Source organism: Cupressus sempervirens, chromosome 4 (genome assembly GCF_028749045.1).
Source record: "Cupressus sempervirens isolate cs-2001-9-10 chromosome 4, ASM2874904v1, whole genome shotgun sequence".
Taxonomy (NCBI): Eukaryota; Viridiplantae; Streptophyta; class Pinopsida; order Cupressales; family Cupressaceae; genus Cupressus; species Cupressus sempervirens.
Window position 1 is genome coordinate 602161909 of NC_143121.1, and position 6632 is coordinate 602168540.

The window sequence follows — 6632 nt, forward strand, 5'->3', positions numbered from 1 at the left end:
TGTATTGGTTTTCCATCAATGTTGTTGGTTTTCCATCAATTCCAAATAGGGAGATTATTGAAAACAAGATCGTTTGTTGTATGGAATAATGGAATAATCATTATATTGGCAATGAAGTCAAACATGCCACTTGCTAGTGAGACAATTACTTGTTTGGTCTAAATGTTTGCATTTGTTTGATTGATGGTGAGGATTTTAAAAGGGAGAATAACAAGAGCACCTAGAGAAAGGTTGAGTTATTTAGTGTATAAAAGGAGTACTAAGACCAAGTAAGGCATGGACCATATGATGTATCATTGATCTACTTAAAGTTAAAGTTGATCGATACACTAGCTACGTCTAGAAGAACAAAGAATACAAATTGAGTTTGCTAAGCTTGATCGAGTCAAAATTTGGTGCCGAGCAATGTTAGTGCAAGCTAAGCAAAAAATTAGTTAGTGCCAAGTCAAGTGAAGTTATAGTGTATGTCGAGTGAACTTAGTAGATGTCGAGCAAACTCTAGTGAGTGTCGAGTAATAGTAAAAGTCAATATAAGCCAAGTGAATTTTAATAGATGCCGAGCAACATAGTGTGTGTTGAACATTAGAGGCTAGCTATTGTTGAGTTGACAATAATATGTACATTATTTTTTATTGTTAGTAAGAAAGTGTTTCTTGTTGATATGCCTTAGCGTGGACCTTGTATGTTTTATCAATCATGTAATTATTTATCAATCAAAAATCTAATAACTCAAATAATTTTAATTTTAAAATACAATCTTAAATTCAATAGAAAGCATGAAAAAATGTTACATATAAAACTAATAGGAGTCTCAGAAAAAATGAATATTTGGTATGAAAATTTAAGTAGTCAATCACTTAATGATTATTGAACAAACACGGCTCTACAAAGATGACTATTGGTCTCCCTATAAAAATCTAAGTGTATTATTTATAGAAGAGATCATTATATCAGTGTAAGGAATAAACTCATGAGATTATAATTGGAACAAAGCTATTCGTATTTCTGCATCATCTTCTCATTGTAATCTATTTATATAATCAGAAATCAGAAGCAACATCATGTCAAAAAACAAGGCCAAACTTTTTCTAGTGAGGCAATTGAAAGAAGTAAACAGGAATCCAATAAGTGGGTTCTCAGTAGGACTTGTCGATGATTCAAAAATATTCGAGTGGAATGTAACAATAATCAGTCCAGAGGATACATTTTATTAAGGTCTCTTCAATGCCATAATGAGTTTCTCGGCTAACTATTGGTGAGATTCACAAGAGAGATGTGGCATCCAATGTTTATCCAGATGGACATGTTTGGATTTTGATTCTTCACTAAGCTAGAGATGACCCAAACTCTTACGAGCTCACTATTGAGAGATGGTTGCCTCTACATACGGTGCAATCGATTCTATTGAGTATCATTTCGATGCTCTCATCTCCAAATGATGAATCTCCTACCAACATTGATGGCACCAAACAGTGGCAGGATCATAGAGACAAGCCCAAAACGAAAGTTTCTAGGATCATTAGGTGCTCCCAAGAAATGTAGTAAAAGTAGTATTTCAAGGGATAGAAAGAAATGTTAACATAATAATTTAATAAATGTTACATGATAATATAAAACTAACAAGTTGTAGTTACATATAATATCTGATATAGAAAAAAATATAAGAGTTGGTCAATTAGGCATATGTTCCTACATTTGAAATTATTTTTTAATGCCTCGCATATTTTCTTCTTTTAAAAGATTGCATCATACAATGTTCTTCCAAATTTGATCAAAACGGCTCATTTTTTATTTGTGTTTGTTCATTGAGTTTCTAATGATGATCGAAAGTAGATTTATTGCCTTCTTTTTAAGTGATTTTGATTGAAATAATTTATTTGGCTTGTCTTACGTGATTCTTTGCATTTTTTTAAGATTAAAATGTTATCCTCCTTATGAGTTACTTATATTTTTCATGTTTATATTGAGTCATCATTTTTTTTTAAATTAATTGGAGCATATTGTGAGTTAGTACAAAAATTAGACATTTATGTTTTGTGCATTATCCTCTAGATTTCATTTCAATCTTTTTTCTTCAATGTTTGTAGGTAATCTATCAAGGGGTCCAACCTTCTCTTGAAGTTCCTTTGCCTTAAGATAACCATAGATTGAGGATGATCTCATGTTTTATTGGATAAATAATATTTTGGATTATCTAGCATGTATTGATATACATTTTGTTCCCGACCAAATAATAGAAAAAAAGATTTAGGTATTTTATCATCTCTTGAACAAAGTATTATAAATGCTAAGATTGTGAGAAGATTGAATATGATGGCTCCAAGGTTCCTTCTATGTTAGGTCTTGAATTTGGATAAGTATGATGGTTGGCACACAATTTTGATGATCACAATGGGTCTTAGATCTATTTAATCATATTCATTTTTAAACCATGTTGGATGTTGGGAGGTATCAAAAGGTATTACAATGAAGTACATTTTTTGGTTTTTTCCTAAAGGGGATATGGTTTAGAAACTATGTTCTACTCCTAAGGGGGGTGACAACAATAGTTGATACTTTGATGGACAAAAGTTTTGAATTACCAAGTTTTGGTTGCCAAGTTATACTACAACTTTGCATGAACTTTTACAATCTTCTAAGGTTATGCAAAATATTTCCATACCACTAAAGACATGTGAATTATGTTGGATATAATTGATTAATTGTGTATTGTCTTTGATATTACATAAATGTCATATCATTATCAGTCAGTATATGTTGAGCTCACTTGGGTGGTAAAGACATTTTTCTATGTCTATCAAGCATTCCTATGATTGCCTAGTTCATAAGGCAATGTCTACTGAGTTCACTCGAGTGTTGAAGGAAAGTATGTAAAAAGTGAGTATTAACCAAGCTTCTATTGGTTAACAAAGGAAATAGTTTCTGAGTTAGTTTCTATTGAGTAGGGTCGGTTAATGAGGGATTTTCATATTTTGACATATTGAGATTAATTGATTTATCTATTGATTCCAACCAACTAAGGTGATGAATATTAATTAGTCTAATTTTTATCTGAGTCGACTTGACAAAGTGGAAGATATAAGTATAAGGTCAAGTTGTGATTTCAAAATGTGTGTGGATAAAAAAAGTAAGAAGATGTTATTGAAGATTTAATGATGAAAAGAGAAAGCAAATTTGAAGGATAAGCATAATATCCTTGTGGAGCAATAAAGCTATATTCAATTAGGAAGGATCAAATACAAGCCAGAATAGAGATCTGTGATTAGCAAATTAGTTGCATTCAAATCAACTAATTTCACTGTTACTCTCTAACCATTATAGCAGTGATCTAAATCTCTTAACATAGTGATCCGGTGGATAATTTTAGTGAAAATTGAAGTGTCTTCAAATCTCCAAATTTTTGCACCATGAAAAAGATCTCAGCATTCTGATTCCAATGCAACTTGAATGGAGTGAAAAGGAGTTCGTTCGTGCAAGTTATGCTTGGTCAAAGTTTTGGTCAACAGGCAGACCAGAGGGCTAGATAGGAGGCAAAATTAGACCATCTCGAAAGTGTTCAATAATGGATTTCAAAATAAAAAGCCTGATGAGAGCTTTCCAGCAGTGTTCGTTTCATTAAAAACGGAGCTCGTATGAAGAAGTTATGGCAATTTGAATTTTGGAGGCAAAAGTTTAAAATGGTGACATCAGCATGATGTCACAAAATCATAAAGAGAGGGAAAACATTCAAATTCAAATTAAAATGAATATTTAATTCGAATTAAAGGAATGAGATAATTGGAGTTGAACTCCTAACCATTGGCCTCCTAAAATTAAGGCCAACCAATGGGCTATTTATGGCATATGAAATATTAAGAGAAGAGTTGTTATCTATCCATAACAAATCCGCCCAATCTTATTTAATTAAGGGTATTTTTTGAAAACAAACCCTTAATTTTGGTGTGAGATCATAACAAAATAATGGTAAAAGGGGTAAATTCGAAATATGTAACCAAAATGGAAGATTATGTTGGTTAATTGTTTTAGCCCATTTTTGGCTAAATTTGATGTATAAAATGGGGGTAGTAGGCTTTGGAAAAGCATTCAAGTGGTGAGAATAGGAGAATGCTTAGGAGATTTTTGAAGACTATTCTACACGTCTAGGGTATGTTATGCTGATGTGTTTATGGGGATAATTCTTGGTGCATTTGTAATTGATTTTTGGAGATTAATTGTGAGGCCTCGCCCCCGACCCATCGTAGCATAGTGATACATTACTCTTATTTTTTGTTATCTGCAACTTGTGATGTCGAGACATTATCTGATGCTTAGAACATATTTTATTATTTCATGTTGTGTGATGTTATTTCCAGATATATTTGATGATTGTCATTTAATGTTCATGTATATGTATGTTGACGAAATTAGTAGATGTAGGATTGAGATTTGATTTAAGATACTTCAAATGGTTAAGAATTATGAAGGGAGAAGAAACTTTATTAATGTATGTTTTAAATGATGAAAATTTCTAATACATATACGTTTATATACATGTGATTTTACGGGACTACTGATGTGTGCAATGAGTGTGCAGATATTTAGCCGAGAAACCCTACGGAGGAACAAAACTGATCTCCATGTGCTAAAATTTGGAAACCCTATTGTTCATAATTATGTTCTTTCAGTGTCGCTTGACACTCGTAAAAATGTTTATGTGCTTATTTTTGCTAGTTAGAACTGTTAGATGGACCTATTTTATTCCTAGATTTTATTTTGTATCTAAAACTCCTTCCTAAGGCTTTTAACATGTTTTTATTCTAACCAAAGGGTATGGGTATGGGTTAGGGGTCTTTTCCAACCCCTAAGCCCCTAGCTTTGACTTTTGAGGGCACTCAAAAAGTCCCTTTTTGCCTTTGTGCGAAAATTTCAAGTGGTTGTCATGAGTTGTCTTACCCCACCTCCTCTCAGGGTTTAACCATGGTGTAGGTTGAGTTAGGAGTTTCTAGTGTGGCTAGTGGGTGGAAATAGTTATTGCTCTTTTGGGTAGTTGAGTTGGAGGCTTATTTAGAGGCCTTCCTTGGTCTAGTGTTTTGGTTACCCAATCTCTACATTTAGAGAGGATTTCTTGAAGCTTGAAGGAAGGAGGGATACTCTACTCGAATTGGTTCATTGCCATTACCTCTTTGTGAAGGTAGGAAACTCCCATCTCCCTTATTTCAGTTTTTATGTTTTGTTTCTTGTTCTTGTTACCTTGTTATTGTTTTACTATTGTATGGTTGTGGGTATGTTGGGAGGATTTACAAACCATGTCTTTTTTTGGTTGTTTTCCTTTCTTGTTTTTGTTTGAAATTTTGAGTTTTCTTGCATGGGTGTTTTGGTATTACTCACCCTAGGAGAGGGCAGAAGTGACCAATTTTGGGAGAGGTCTATTTAGTTGGACTCCAACCTGTGTAGAGTCTCTTCTCAGGATGAGAAGAGGGATAAAAGGGTAGGGTGTTATGGGCCCTTACCCGTCAGCACAAACCTGGTATGAGTATGGCAAGTTTAAATGGAAGAACGGAAGTTCTTGATTATTGGCCCCGATTGGGCATTTGATTTGGTGTTGTGTATGACTTCTCCAGTTGGAAGAATCCACCTCTCCCTAGTCTTGATTCAATTGTGAATCTTATTGTGTAAACCATGTGTGACTATGCATGCTTGATGTTCTTTTGGTTCTACTTGGTTGTCATTCGATCAGTTATTGGTTTCCTCCATGGTTCTTGAAAAGAGATTCAGAAGACATTACAAGTTCCTTGATTTTGATCATGAGGGAAAATTTGATAAAATTGTTGAAAATTGGGATTGAGATCCTATTGTAAATTGTATTTCAAACCTTGTTGTAATTGGCTACGAAGCCAGGTTTTCTTCCTGATTCTTTCCCGGCTGAGCCTTGGAATCAGGTTGGCCAATAAAATTGGTGTTGGGTATAATTTCTTGTCATGTGATTTATTTGTAAATTTTAATTTTAGATGGGTGAATCTAAAAAAAATTGGGATGGAAATTAATGATGTTCAGTTTGGCAATATAACAAGTTGTTCATATATGTTGAAATGGAAATTTATGTTCATTCATGTAGATTTAGTTTTTTTTTATGATTATTGGATATTAATCAAACTTGCATTATTGTGTTAATGGTTAAATCTATGTTTTAATTCTATTCCAATTATATACAAAAAATATATATAATAATACATGACTTCAACTCTACACTTAGAAGACTTTCAAAAAAAAAATGGCCCAAGAGAGTAAGAAAACTCTCTGCCTTTTGTATGGGCTTGGAAGTTAAAATTTGATGGAACAGAGAATATTCTCTGTTGATCCTTTGTTTTCAAATTTAAATTCAAAAAAATAAACAATAATATAAATATTAATAACTATAGTATCATCATGCTTAAATCTTATCCTATCTTACCCTAGATCTCACCTATAAATCTTTTTGCATTACTACCCCCCCACCTTGTTCCTAGAACCCATCTACCCCTTTCCTTTGTTTTGTTTTTTTTTAGCTTGGGCATTTATGAAATAAAATCCATCATAACATGGCTGACGTCCTTTGTTCCTTGTCTTAACTTAGGTCGTTGCTTGTTGTTGGAGCAAATTTTGGTTAAGTGGTT

General features: G+C 33.0%; 1 pseudogene; it reads left to right on the forward strand.

Moving 5' to 3' along the window:
- Window positions 1-1061: 1061 nt before the first annotated feature.
- On the forward strand, window positions 1062-1542 carry LOC149562659 (ubiquitin-conjugating enzyme E2 7 pseudogene; annotated as a pseudogene).
- The last annotated feature ends 5090 nt before the right edge of the window (window positions 1543-6632 follow it).